The sequence below is a fragment of the Sturnus vulgaris genome, chromosome 19 (assembly GCF_052056855.1).
Source record: "Sturnus vulgaris isolate bStuVul1 chromosome 19, bStuVul1.hap1, whole genome shotgun sequence".
NCBI classification, from domain to species: domain Eukaryota; kingdom Metazoa; phylum Chordata; class Aves; order Passeriformes; family Sturnidae; genus Sturnus; species Sturnus vulgaris.
In genome coordinates, this window is record NC_142261.1 from 8164154 (window position 1) to 8180259 (window position 16106).

Sequence of the window (16106 nt, forward strand, 5' to 3'; positions counted from 1 at the left end):
TTATTGCTACAAAACTCAATCAACATTTGTTAATGAGATAAGCTATGCAGCACCTACAGGAATCACCTTAATCCTCACCTACTTCATATGCATATTATGAAATTGTTTGTAAATAGTTATTAAATATATTTGATGATAGTGATAACTTTATTCTATTAGATACATAAAGATTTTTGCATTCATTTTACTCCAGGAAAATGGAGTCAGAGGAAGCTGAAAGAGGCAGACCCTCGTGGGGAAGTAGTGGAGAAATGCAAAGTGAGCCTGTGCTGACTGGGGGGAGAAGTTACACACGTGCCAGGCAGGCAGGGGCTGTGAGAAACCAGAAGCTGCAGAGACTCTCTGAGGATTCTTGATGTGCTGCTGAAGTGGGATGCTGGTGATGAAGATTTAAAAATGCTGACATCTCAGATTCTATGATTGTGAAATGTAGAAATACCTAAATCTGATACCATGGTAACTTGGAAGAAGAGTTCTTACAACTGATTATCCAGATGTCTACAAATATGAAAAACAAGCTGCTTTAGATACTATATTGATTTCTTTATTTGTCAAAACTCTATTTATATCTTCAGCTCATCTTTATTTGACTGCACAATTTTCCAAGACTACCATATGTCTTTGCATATTCTCTAAAGATTTTTTCCCCAAAATACAATTATTCTGTCCCTCATCTATACCTGCATTGAGACACAGAGCCACCAAACACCAGAAAGTATTAGAAGCACCACAGGGAATTCTAAAATTACTATCTGTAGTTTTAATCCGTGAATTTACACCATGTAAGAGTGTGTCAGAAGTAGCTGGGATCATTGTAAGACAATCTGCATTTCCTTTAACAAGACAAAAATACCGCCCACACTATAACTAACAACAGCCCAGCCAGCTCTGAAGAAATTGGTGTTGAGTGCAGCTGTCCTCACAAACTGACACTTAATGTTGAAATCATTTATTACAGCAGTGTTTGAGAAGTTTACACAGAACTGGGCACAACTCACACCTGCTGCCAGTATCCTGGATCCTTCCAGTGCCTGGGCCAGGCAGATGTGATGGTGCCAACACTCACGTGCATCTTGTGGTTGCCCAAGGGCTGCAGTCGTACTCCCAGTGCTAGATCTCACCTGGGTGCCATGGCCTAAGTCAGGACACGCTGTTGTACAATCCCAGAGAAGCAGCAAGAATTTCTTTTCAGAAAGAATTTCATCAATTGTACCTCGTACTCTTCTGTCAGAGGCAAAATCCAGGCCATTTGTTACACAGCTTGGAAGATAGTTCTGCATTTTTAAACTTTTCTTTTGGTGTGGTTTCTAGGTTGTATCCATTATTTTACTTGACACTTAGGAGTGTCCAGAATGCAGGTTTTAGTGTTTATCCTGTAATATCTTCAAAAGATTGGACACTATACTTATGCCTGCCCTCTGCCAAAGATAACTTTCTATCACATTTCCACTTTTTAAAGCAACATAACTGTTCCACTTCTGAAAAAGAAATTGTGCAAACAGGCTTTGTGAACAAATGAGCCACAAGAACTCAACCATTGAAAACTTTAGAAAAAATTCTCCTGGCTACTTTACTGTTATGAAATGGCCATCTGAAAGAAAACAAAAAACCTCATGAAAACTGAAGGTAAGAGGAAAGAATAATTTGGCTGCTGTACAAAACCTTGGTACCCCCACATTGTGCTTATGAGAGGGATGTCACTGCACCTCAAGAACAACACAACAGAACCAGGGAAGGTAAAGAGAAGGGCAGAGGTGGTGATTAAGAGAGTGCAACAGTGATGTACTAAGAGAGATTGGAATGGCTGAGGCTCTTCCACCTGCAGGAGAGGAGGCTGAGAACATGTGAGCAAGGCTCATGAAATCATAAAGGCAGAGGCTGAGATGAATATGAAGCTGTTATTTGTCAGACTGGAACAAAGGTACACAGATACTGATCAGGCATTACAAAGTGCCCAAAGACAGGGCCTTTTTCCACAGCAGCTAATTAATGTTTGGAACTCCCTACCACAGACTGGAGTAAAGGCAACAGTCTGCAGGTTCAAAAAGAAACTAGTAAAACTGGGTAACAGGTCTATACGTGGATTAAAAAAGAGAATGGGCATGGAATAATCATCTAACATCTCCAACTGATGCCTGATCATAATTATGGATACACAGAAGTGTGAGGTGACAGAGTGTTGGCTTGCATGGTGGTCCCTAAATAAACCATCCTCCCCTGCCATGGACAATGAGAGAGGGGTGGGATAGGTGAGCCTCTGTTCTGGTCACTTCAGACATTCAGGATTCCTTGGATATGATGGTTTCTAGAATATAAACAGAATTCAGATTTCAAATGGGTTCCAATACCTTGAAAATACATCAAAGAGACCTGTAATCCACAAGGGCAAAATTAATCTCTAGGAGCAAGGCCAAAGGTAAAAAGATAAGATTAAAGAATAGTTATTGCCTTAAATAATTATAAGCCTCTCCATTGGAATTGTTAAATCTAAAATGTTTTTTTTTAAAAAAAAAAGAAGACATAATTTATTATTCTGTTGACAATCCTCCATCCTTTATACCTGGCCAACAATTTAAAGTTTGTATGTAGTTTTCTTGTCTCTTCAGTTTCTTAGATCTCTAAGACAAGCATTTTAAACCAATTAATTACATATGATGATTGTCATCTGACATTTGTTCTGTCTAGTAAGTATCCATTATAAAATTATAAACTCATTGTCTTCCTCCTGCATTTTATGTGTCACGAATATTATTAAAGTAATTCTGTCCTATACAGATGCCTTTCCCCTTGAATGCAATATTTCTTAATAAAAAACTAAATGCATCCTTTGATGCTGGAAACCGGTCTAGAGATGGAGAGGGGACTTTACAAACTATTACAACAATAATACCATGAACTTTATGCTCCTTCCTATTCATGCTTCATTAGCTTCTATCAGCCTGAATCAGAGACAGGGTCCCATGGTACTAGAAACTCTGAATATCACAGTGAAAAAGACCTGAGCAGCTGTGATAGTTGGTGACAATCACCTCCAGAGAGACATAAAAGGCCTGGAGGGACTATGGAGTGTTCTTCAAAAAAAGAACTGCCTTGGAGGACAGGAAGCTCTCTGGAAGTGTGGCAGGAGGGAAAGCAGCACAAAGACACTGAACTGCTTCTACTGCCCAGCAACTGGAAGAAAGAGACCAGTAGTGACATGAGACCACTTTCAAGGCAATTAGGTCTCTGCTTTTTTCAGATGAGGCCACTGAGACACAGGAATCAGTAACAGACAAGTGTTCCTTAACCTTAGAGTCTCCAAGACAATAGGCTGCAAAATTTGGAGTATTCTTAGCTCAACATGGCTATGACCCTTTTGATGGACCCAAGGAGCACCCTGATGTAGAGCTTCCTCTAATTACTGGAGAAGTGGCTTACAGCTTTTGAGACTTGGATGAAGATGATTGATTTGAGGGACAGCTGACAGATGGCAGAGGAGAACAGGTCCCCTCTAATGTGATAGAAGTTTCAAAGGATGACATGGTGAGCATTGAGCCTCCATAGCCAAGTGGGCTCTTGCAGAGTGCAGATCATGAAGTAAGATTTTGCAGCAGAAGCATGAGCAATGGAGAAAAAATGGATGGTCTCGACAAAGAAATCTGTGTCATTGTGTTGGCTGATAGACCAGGAGATACAGAGATTCCCCTTAATCATGTGTCAGTACCTTATCCAAGAAATCTCTCTCAAGTCAAACAATTTGGAAGAAGTATTGTTGTTGGCTGGGAGCCTCCACTTGTGCTGGCTGTGTAGATATTAAATGTGGTTTCTATAGCCAGACAATCAGCTCAGAGACTCAAGCAGTGATTGAAGACTTAGATTTTGAAAGTCAGACCTACCAAATTCTACTTCAAAGCATAATATAAAATGGAGATTCCTGTTAGAGGCAACACACCGTCCTAGCAGGGGGAGATTTCCAAATAGCTCTAAAATGTTGAACATTTAGGAGCATCATCCTGTTTCAACAGAGGTCACTTGGGTGCCAAGCAGCAGTTACTTACATGCTAATGAAAGGTACATGCCATGAGACAGAGATCCACTGCTCTGTGTTCCAAAGCTTGCAACCCAACGCTCAGCAAAGAGCAAAAGTGGAAGTGTGACCTCAAAATGTGAAATGACACATTAACCAAGAGCAGCAGGAGCAAAACTCAGCACCAATGGGATTTGTTACTCCATCCACACATCATCAGTGAACATTTTATATATCAGCTGGCAACAATGCCAGAAGGAATGGTATAAATGGTATAAAGGGTTGCTCACAGCTAAAGTATATGTGGAGTATTTTAAAATAAGTGAACATTCAAATACTTAAATTTAAATAAAATTATTTAATATGATTATTTGTATACCAGTGGAAGGTTTACTGTTTTTTAAAGCATTGTTTGTTTTTGTATCTATCTCAATATTTGTTTTGAGATACAAATGTGTTTCATGTTTGGTTTTTGCAAATATGGATTTTGGAGATGGCTTTCTTGTGATATAGGATTACTTAAAACAACATATTTCTTGTAGTTCTTCAGCATTTGCTTTTAAACCCACTATTAAGTGAAGGATAAGCTTGTAAAACCTTATGAGAGTTATCTTTCCCTTGCACTGTGTTTAGTTTCACAGTTAACTCATGAATGAATCTCTTGGATGAGAAGGGGGTTTTGCACATGTAAAGTGACAAGGTCTAGTGTGGGTTCTGCTGATTTGTGTGGAGAAGCCAATCTGTCCCTCCCAGAGGTGGGGACACTTGTGTGCCAGTGCCGACCTGCACATTCACATTGCCCAGGAGCTGGTCTGGCTTCTGGCCTGCCTATATGAGTACCTAAAGCTCTATCAGTAATTTAGAAGGTGCTTTTAAAACCCTTTCAATTTGTGAGCCTTAGGTGGTTGTACAGCGAGGTACAGAATACAAGAAACTTCCCCTTACTACTGGCATAAAACTGCCCTTTGTTCCTTACTGCTGGATGTGTCACAGACAGTCCCTAAGCCCCTGTTTGTCAAATAAAAAGGGGAAAGGAAACAGTTGGTGGCAGAGCCCAGGCAGTTTGCAAGGCTGGCTCGGGGCTGTGGGGACACCATTAGGTGGCAGCAGAGCCCAGGGAACGAGCCCCCAAATGTCCCTTCTCTCCTCCATGGCCCCAGTGTCGCCTTCAGAGGGTTTTAGAAAGGAACTTATAAAGCAAAACACTTACTCTTCATCAATGTCATACACTGCAGCTCTTTTTACAGCATATATACTCTAGAGAGTTTCCAGTCCTTAAAATACTTTCCCCTGCTCCCGATCTGTTCAGCCCATTGAGAACACAGGTCTGCAGAATGACCTCAGTGCAGAATGAGCTCAGGGGCTCTGCCAGACTCACACAGGACAATCCACAGGGTGGTCCCAAGGTGACCCCAGGAACTGGAGCCCACACACTCGTGCTTGCCCCACTGCAAGAAATGCTCGTTTACAGTAAAGCTGACACAGGCTGGATGCACTGATGGGTGCCCTTCTCTCCTCTACTCTTAGCTCAGTTTGATGGAGCAGACCCTGTGGAACAACAGAACATAACATAAACCCAAGTCTAGTTTTATAATTCCAGTATTTCAAACCCCCTCATGTTGTTCTAACCAAGAAGAAGCAGCAGTGCCGTCCACTGAAGGGGATACACTTTGCTATGACTTTGACCTTTCCTGCACAGCACGTTTTGATCCTGTGACCCAAGCACAACTGTTAAGCTGTCAGATCCATGCAGAAGGAGGACTTAGAGCTGGCATTAGCAACTTCCTGCTTATTCATAGACTGGGACAAGAAGACAGTTCCACAAATTAGAATCCAGCCCTTCAAGCTGGCAAATTTAGAGCATGCTGGTTGGCAAAAGGATGAATTTGTATAAGTTATTTGTCTTTTTCATGGTGTTCAGTGGATATGCCTTTACTCCTTATTGCCTGTAGGTAGAGATGTGATGAACATGGTTTGGCAGGGAAAGTTTAGATTGGATCTTCTTACAATAAATCACTAAAGAAAATAAATCCTTATGTAACTTATTTCCCCCACGTGATCAAAAGCATGTCCCCAGTCAAAATGGCATCGTCCACTCTGTAAGGGGCTCAGTTCTGGCTACGTGCAAGGGGGCAAATGCCCCCAGCCCCATCTCCATGGGTGCCTGTCCAGCCCCAGGGAGCCCATCCTTTCACGTGTTAAAATAAGGGAGTAGCACATATGACAGTCAAAGCACAAGTGGACTTTTGTCCACATGATTAAGAAAGCATGGAGTGAGCCAGAGGAATTGTTCTGCCACCTTGCATCTGGCTCCCAGTCCATAATTCATCACACTTGCTTTACCTAAAGGGTTGTTTCCATAACAGGTGGAATAGCAGTGATTCTCAGGTGTTGACTGCTCCTTCTGCATTCTCCAATTCCCCTGCAGAAAAACAGAGGAGTGGCAGAGGTTTTGCCAGAGCAAGCAATGACTGTCAACTTCTGCTGTCTCTTCTCATAGTTCCCAGAGATTCAATTATTAATAATTTAAGAACACTTTACATTTTAAATCACCTTAATTTCTAGTTCTTCATCACTAAACATTGTCATAATTTTCCTTCATACCAGTGACTTCAGACAGCTCCAGCACAACAATGTCTATAACTGATCAGTGAAACCCCAAGATCAAGAAGTTGATTTTTTTTAATTAATGCTATTCATCTCAAAGTAAGAGGACACGAATAAAGTTCTTAATGCTTCAAATGATCAAATCATAAAGTAGGAAACCATCTAAGTTTTAAATCAAACTCATCAAATATGATCTCGAGGTGACAAGAAATAGGGTAAAGACAAAAATAAATTTTCAACAGCATTTACATTGTATTCTATATTGATAAATAGCTCTCCAAATTCTAACAGAATTCTCCATCGCTTACCTTACCCTACTAAAGAAAGACAAAGAACCCAGGGAGAACAGAGCTTCCATGGCTTCTGGCTTTTAGAAATTACCTGCTAAGTGTGTAATTTTAAAGTGATTGTCTTCCATTAGGGCTACAATAAACAGCATGGTGGAAAATTCTGACTGATTAGCTTTTCTAATGAGCTGCAGGAGGTTGTGGAGGCCAGAGCTGTAGAATCTTAAACATTTCATCACTGATTACAAACCTGCCTCTGAATTAATCAGATAATGAAGTGCATAGATTTAATGAACCTTATGCTGATCAACAAATTATCAGTGATCCTTGAAGATTTTTGGCAGGCTAAACACCTTTTTTATAAGATTTCCTAAAGTAGAAAGTTTATAAAAATTATGTGCTCTACATATAGTTTTAAATGCAATAACCAGTAGATATAAACTTTATAATTTACACAATTATTTAATTTACTCACAGTGTGTTTAAGTTCCTGTTGGGACTCCAGGGGGGCTGTTGTTATCACAGATGCAGTTTAATTGAGACAGCAGCAATTAAAGATGAACTAAATCTTGAGAACTTTTAACTACAATCTCACTGGAACAAGTGGAGCTCTGACTCTGGAAATGAGAGAACAGGTTTTAGGCATTGTCAGTATTGGTACTGTGGGTAAGTTAAAGTTCTTAAACCCAAACCATCCCTTTTGGTAGAACTACTCCCCATGCCAGCATCAAACTCCCCCTGCCCTGACTTCCTGGTGGCCACTTTGCACTGCTCCTCCTTCAGCCATTTCTCTTCCCTCCCAGTTTCATTCCTGGTGCTAGAGTTTCCATTTTGCAGAACAACTGCCCAGTTCTCCAAGCCACTGTCCCTCTGGGCAGGAGAACAAAACAAGGGGATGCCATGGGGACACCACACACATTGTGCTGTGCTGTGCCTCACCAGCCTGGGCTGCTCCCTGTGACACACGGCCAGAAATGGCCTCACCTGCTCTTCCTCCTGAGTTTTGGAATGTTCTGCTCTTGCCATCTCTTTTGATTTTCTGCTTAGTCACCAGCTTAATACTCACTGAAAGATCAAAGTTATTACTGTTAAAATCTAATATACTGCTCTTGGCTACTGATGGAGCCCGGGTATGGACTAGAGAGACCTTTGCTCTGATCCAGGATTGCATGTCTCATGTTCCTATTATCACTTAAAATTTACTTTCCCCAAAGGGATGTTCTTGTAGAAGTCCATCTGTCAAGTGATTCATGAGAAGTGGACATAAAAGAAAACCAAATATGACTAACTGAATACATTAAAAAATTAAATAAGTATCCCTAGAAAATAGATACTTGAAAGATCTTAAATAAAAACACTAAGAACTTGAATTTGTCACCTCTCTAGTCTCTGTTTTGCATTTTAAATGGTTGCACCTTTGATGAAACATTTTTTTAATGTTATGTATTGCCCTTTTCTTATAAAAACATATGTGGCTTTTCCTTTCTATCTCAGTTGTTTTGGATTAAAAGAAGAAGAGGCAATTACAGAAATATCAAAGAAAGAGACAGAAGCAATCGCATGGATCAAATTATTATCTCATTGAAATCCAGGGGCCTGTTATTTGAAAGTTCAGTCAGACCAGGATTCATCCTCAGTGCCTGGAACAGTGGCAAATTGGTTTTAATCTCTGCACATTTCTCATCTGTGCCCAATATGATTTATCCTGCAATGCTAGGCTCTTGGTATTTATCTGGATGGCTTTTAATAAAGATTGAATTAAAATGCCAAACTTCTTTTGTAAAGTAAATTTTGTAAGAAATTTCATTTTTATTTCAACTCCCAACTTCAAATGTTCAGAGTCACTGTGAAAGTAGAGCTGTTTGATAGACTTTTTGAAAGTACTTTTTTACAATGTTTGCTGCTGAGGAGTGGGAATAAGCTCAATTTTATGATGATAAACATTTTACACAGGAAATATCAGTGTGTATCTTTCAAGTGGTGCCATGTGTGTGCTGTAAACAAGGTATCATTGTGACTCTGATAACGCATAATCAGAATAGATCAGCCAATAGATATGTGAGAGGTGGAATGGCACAACACTGACACTTTCATAAAATAATCAGATAATCGGATTTTTCTGCCAAATGCAGATAAAAACATTGCTTACTGTGGGTTTGAGGGTGACGTGTCTCTAAAATTTCTTTTTCTAAGCACAATTTTGAACATCAGTTGTCTCATTGCTTTGGAATTTTCATGAAAAGCTTAATTCATAATTAAATAAATAAGCTTTGGTTAGAAACCAAGACCTTACCCATTTCAGGGGATAAAGATATATATATATATGGAAACAGGAAATTGTTTATCCTCAGCAAATATCCACATACTCAGAAATGAAGACTCACTATTTAATAAAGTACCCTTTGCTATAAATTAGCCCACTGTCTCTTATCCTGTGTTAGTGTTTCTAAGGAGTGATGATTTAAAAATATAAATATAAAATAGAAACACCATTTACATTTTTGAAGCCTTGCAGCTTCCTTCATTACTTTTCTAAACGTAATGAAGAGTTCTTTCAGCCTTTCCTTGCAGGTCATGTTTTCTCAATCTCTTAGTGCTTTAGCTCTCCCTCTCTTTCTCTGCCTCCCCACTTTTGCTCTTTTCAGACTGCAGAGTCCAGACAAGATCCAGCAATCTGGCTCGAGTCTCACAAGTGCTAAATTCAGCAGAGCAGCCACCCCTTATTTCCATATGTGCCTTTTGCAGACACATTCAGTCTGGGATGGATGACAACTCTTCATCCCATGCAGCCACTACCCAATAGGAAAAATCATTCTTGATTTCCAGCTAATTAAATGGCTGGGAGTCACCAAATCTCCATGTGTGCCAGTGCTGAGCAGGCTTGGTGCCACCCCAGCTGTGGACTATGGTAAGAAGGCAGTCCAGACAGGTCTGTTTGCTAGAGCATCATGATGGGTCAAAGAAAGTTCTTGGCAGGCAATACAAGCTCTTGGTCAGATGTTATGCAGTCCTGTTTTATATCTTGTCTTTTATGTATGAAATTCTTGTGAAGTTCTTCAATAACAAAACTGCTGTTGCTCTTCTGCATATTTTTCCAATGTCTGAAAATCTACAGACTGAAAATCTAGGTGCTTTTGTTTACAGATGCTTGAATTCACATATTTGCCATTGAAAGTTATTGCCCACCCATTTAACACATCTAACATTTCCACATGGCTCCCAAATTCCCACACCTCAAGGTCCTTCAGGGCACACAGTTAAAATTAGATGGGAAGGATGTAAATGGTGTAGACAGACACTGCATTAATCTGTAAATCTTTGAACAATGGAAGATATGCAGAACACTAATGGGTCAATGTATATTCGTTATATGAAGTTGAGAATTCAGCTAAGTATATAAAGTGGTTTTTCTTTGTAATTTTCTCTAATTTTCCTATGTCTTCATAGAAAGTGTTTGGGGGCATTCAGTGGACATTCACAAGCAAAAACTATCACTATGCAAGTGGATTAGAGTGTGGATGGGGCTTTAAAGAGACTAGAAGGTAGAAAAACAGGAATAGAATAGAATAGAATAGAATAGAATAGAATAGAATAGAATAGAATAGAATAGGTTTATAATTATAATACATGCATGGAGAGGGCTAAATTCACTGCTGCCATCAGTTGCTCTAACTCTTGATTTAAGTTAGTTTCTGTCCATTTACTCCAATCTGACCAGATATGCTGGCCAAGTACATTTGAAAGCTCCCAGAGTATCTAGTCACACATCTGAGGACTCTCTAGATTAACTGCCTGTACAGATTTGAGTGACCCAACCACCACACATTCACCAATCACTCAGGCCTGCCAGCACCCTGGACCTGTGGCTGCTTTCTGAGTTGTGCAGAACTGTGAAGGCTGCAAGTCAAATCTACTTTCGCTGAGCAAAGCGCCTCGGATGCCAGTTTTGGAATGTATAGCTCTATAAATCTCAGTATGGCCTTTTGAACTGTATATTACTATAGAACTGTGGGAAATCCCTTTTGGGAGAGAAGTGCACAGTTGATATTTATCACTACAAAGTCTATTGCAACACATTGTCTCTTTCCTTTGAAATAAAAGCTTTTGAATTACAGATGATCAACTATATTCACACCCCAAGCGAAACCTGAATATTTCTGGCATTTTGCCAGTATCGGCTTGGGCGTGAAATATTTGACATTTTGCATTAATTTTTTACAGTAATAAAAACACTTTCTCAGCTAAAATCTCCTTTGCCATCTAGGAAGTGCCACTGGGCTTGCAGCTACTCCAGACTCCGACTCAGTAAATCCATGTCCCATGAGGGAAAGGAGCTGTAGTCCTGGGCATTGAGCTCCCTGAGAACATACAGATGCCACCATGGTACAATCATTGACCCCACCTACAATGCGACAGTTTAGCAAGAAGCAATACTTTTGGATATATTTTAATAAAGGTAATTGCATAAATCTATGTACATGACCAGTGAAACAAGACTGCTGTACAGTCTGTGTACAATGTGGCTGAGTTAGCACTGACACAGGCATCTTACCTCAGCAATTCCAAAATCTCTAGCTCTGCAACCTGAATGTAGCATTAACTTATCTTCCTCTCTCATGTATTGACATTTCTTTCCTTTGGGGAAGGAGGCATAAGATTTTAATGAACTGAGAAATAAATGTTAACCTTGTAAGAGGGATCAGTCACAGAGTGAGTTCTGAGTTCATTTCTATCACGAGTGCTCATTTGAGTATTGCTGCTAACAGGGCCAGTGTTCCTCTGTCCAGGAGAGGAGCAGTCACCCCACTAAACCTCACTTTTGTACAGTTTTGGGAACAGAGGCTGGCCAATCTGTGAAGACCCATGGAATGAAGACTGAAGAATTTGGGACCATTGAGCTGTCCAGCTCCTGCTGAGATGCAGTGAGGGAACAGATCACACATCTCTGCAGGACCTTCCTGAGAAAGCAGAGCTGTCAGAAGTTCAGCCTATATCATAAAGGTGTTTAATTCTATGATAATGGATCTACATAGGCATCTGCTGGCCAGAAGACTTCCCTGCTCATTTATGATGTTAAGGGTTGGGATACATGACCCAGTGGGCAGGAAATTAGGCACACACACAACTTACCCTCTTTCTGACTCACACAGAAACAGGATAAAGAAAAGCTGGTGGGGGGGAAGAGGATGGAACAAGAAGGAATGAGAGATAGAACGATCACAGTTGCTGCAGCTCCTCATCACATCATTTTTATCCATGACCACCTCTAGCCATGGATTTTTGCAAGGGATGCTTTGGGAGAGCCCTGGCCTGTATGAACAACCATAGGCATGTGATGCTCAAATGAGAACAAAAGGCACTGTTAAAACTGTGTACACTCCATGCTGCCTGAAATACTGAAAGCCACTTTTAGGAGACAATTTACAGAAAAATAAAAAAGTTTACAAACTGGTTTACAAGACAGTTAAATGGTTCTTGAGGGGGGGTCTTTATAATTGAATTATAAGAACAAAAGAAATCTGAGGAGCAGGCAGAGACCTTAAGGCCCAACATGCTTGACCTCATTTGGTTTAATTGCACTGCTGGCTCTCTCACTATAACCTTCACTTGGACAACAGTCTCTGGAAATCATTTAAACTCCTTGCTTCAGTTGCCTTTGCTAGGGATTTAGTCAATAATTTTATTGCCTCTTTGGTAAGATAGCTCTGAGTGCCCCAGTCTTTAATTAAAAACCTCTTAAGTTTGAATCTTTTAGCAATATGAACATATTTATCCAAGATCTTTATCAGAACCTTCTGTAACTTTTATAACATCCTCCTAATCATCTTGAGGGTGCTGTTTTGCACTGTGCCTCTGTCCAGAGCAGGGCGCAGAGCCAAGGGCAGGCTGAGCTCTGCAGAGCTCCTGGAGGAACTGTGAGGTGCCAGCAGGAGGGTGGCCAGGGCAGCAGGGGCAGCAGGGACAGAGGGACAGAGAGACAGCAGGGACAGCAGGGAAGTGTCTGCAGCTGGGGCTGAATGGGGCCCAGGCAGGCACCACAGCACTGGGAATTCCTGTGCCACCCCTGCCACCTTTGTTACTATAGCCAGGGGCTATTGGGGTGCAGATTTTGTCTTCCTATGTGCTGCTAGTGACTATAGCAACATTGATGCCACAGTCCCCAAGACTTTTCCCTTCCTTTGTACATAGCAAGTGTTAAATTTGAAGCAAGCCCTTCTTGAGAGTCTTGGCTTCAGACTGACTTTTTCATATCTGCCCTCCATTAACTTCTTTATTTTTAATATATAGGTTATTTCATTTTAATCTGGTGCTGTTCTTCAGGAGGGTTTCTGTTCAGCCAGTGACCTTCCTGAATCACAAATTCAGTGCCACATGATTTCAACTCCAAGTGATTGGAAGTGAATGCTTGCAAAGCTGCAGACAGTAATTCCTCTTCTGAACACAGCTGTGATGTTCAGTTTTCTGGAAGCAGAGCAGGGCCCATCAATGAAATGGGCACCATTAAGACAAAAACTCCTGATAAACTGATTCTATCAGGGCTCAGTGCTGCCCTGAGAGGGCTGGGGAGGATGGTTTTCTTGGGAGCATGTTTTGGAAACACTTGGGTCGGATCCTGGCCTGTCTCATGCTCCGAATCCTTCTACAAATTGTGCCCACTGTGCTCCCTGTGCCCACTGCTCTCCCTGGGCAGGCCTGCTCAGCCTGGCTGCAAGGATGGGGTTGGGAAAGATGAGAGCAGTGCTAAGTGGGTCCATCCCCATGGTCCCCAGTGAGGCTACCAAGGGAGCTCAAGCTTCCTTGACACAATATACTCAGAGGTGGCACTTTTTTCACCTGTCCATAGTCTTCCAGCCTCCTCCCAGAGCAGGATCCACCCAGACAGACCCAAAGAGGATTTCTTGAAGGCTGCAGCACCCACAAGCAGACTACTCTGGCTCCTCACTGCCTGCAGGCAATAGGAATGCTCAACAGTTCCCTGTGGAGATTCTCCACAGCTGGAGAAACCCTCCTTGCACCTCTGTTCCCACATCAAATTTGAGAATAACCTGCTTCCTACCATCAGAAGTTCAGCCAGCTCTCTCATAGGGAGGATCCTGAGCACTAGGGCTGGCTGTCACACTGTCCTCCAGCCCCAGGAAAGGCACAACTTTTCTGCCTCAGTTTCCCTTTCTGCAAAATCAAGGTAATTGTGGTGGACACCTCAAGGGGGAGGGGGTTCAGAGAGACTAATGAGCTCTTGTAAAGTGCTTTGAATATGAATATTGCTATGGATAGTAAGTGCTAACTATCAATTATTAAGTGGGAGTCAGGTTTCAGGAGCTTTATATCAGGAAAAGGTTAAGGAAGTGTAATAGCAGAAGACATGTAAGGAAGCTCAGTACTGCCCCATAGCATTGGCTATGAAAAGCTAATATCCACAGTAAAATTCCAGCTCTGTAGCCCATGCAGAGTATTTTGCTCTGCTGCTATAATGATGACACTTAGAATTAGACCGACATAACCTAGAGAGCTCTGGGGACTCATCATCTCTGAGATTTCACTTAATTATTGGCAAACTCTGTCATTTAGTATCCCAAGCAGGCTGCACTATGTATAACCAACACATCTAATTTGATTTCATCTTGAATTGCTCCTATGAGTGGTCTTGAATGGGACCGCATCTGGTATCTTGGCAACGTCCCTTCTTCTCGTGGAGAGAGCTATCCTTGAATCTATAAAATGGATCTCTTACTGCAGGGGGTGAGTGTGCACGTGTGGGGGCAGCCCTCTGGGAGCACACAAAGGGAGCCTTGGCTTGCATGCACATTTTACATGTATAGGTTTTTAATACTTTTTTGCCAGATAAATTATATCCATGAATCTCGGTGTAAATATTTTTTTATTTTTATTTTTAGCTAGGGCAGTGGATTTAAGAAACACTTGGGATACTTGATCCTTAATTGAAGCTTTCAAGACGGAATTGGTTGCTGGTTTGTATGGATAAAACATTATTGCTTTCCTCTCTGTGATATAAAATTAAAAGGGAGGGTGAGGAATCAAGTGTGCATTTCAAGGAGAAAAGCAAACTAATCACAAAAGTATAGTCAGAAGGTGATTTTTCTGTGTAACTGAATGAGGTTCAGAATTTTGGCATGTAGGACATAAGGATCACTTAGCTTCTCACAAACTCAGGACTTCTCTGTTCAGCCAGCCCTCCCTCCTGGCAGCTGGCTTGTGAAGAGGAAAAGTCACCCCCAGTTTTCATGTACAGCTCAGAAATGAGAGACAATTCACAACTCATTTCCTTCTTTGGGGTTTTGGTCTTACAGTTTATATAGGGATAAGCCCAGGTAAAGGAATGAGTGATTTCCATAGAGGATGTGTATTCTGCTGTGCTCATGGGGAAAATGTTCAGATAGAGAATAGACATATATATGTGTGCCACAGTTTCAGTAATTTCCCTCAATTTCTATTACTCTGTGTTAAAATGACATTTTCTGAATTACAGAAACTTATCTGTCACTTAAGACTTGCTGTTCCCTTTTGCTACAGCAAACTTAAATCACTGCATTATCCTACTGGTCAATAAGACCTAATCCTGTAAAGCTGAGAGCACAAGGACTCTTGTTCTGTGTTTCCAGAGCAGGAGTATCTTACAACATTTGTGATCTAAATTGCACAGGGAATACTCTCCCTTTGTGTCACAAATTGAACATCCTTTGGAGTCATGTTTCAGAAGTATGGTCCTTCCAGCTGTGAAAGACAGAGGCATGTCAGGAAGAAGCTCAGGACTAAAATGAACTAACAGTCCAGGTTTTGTTTTATGTTCTGTAACTCAGAAAGTGACACTTTTTCAGTCTTCTCTTGGTCATCCCCTGACTACCAAGTTAAATTTTCAGTAGGACTAAAATACAGATTAGAACCTTGAACATTACCAACTACTTGCTTACTTGACAAGCTTACAGAACTTTTTATTTTTCCACAGGAAGATCTAGTCTTTTCTTATTCAAAAGAAAGCTGTGGTCATTTCTTGCTTTAAAGACAGACCTTTTACCAGCATCTAGGATTGCAGAAACTGCTTATTTGCAACGATAGTGTCTATTTACTCCTTTACCTTGCCCAGTTCTCTCCAGCAGAGTGAAACCACAGTACCACGTGCACTTGTGAATACACTGTGTTTGAGTGGTTAAAGTACATTCATCAGCTCTAATAAAGTGCTCAGTGCT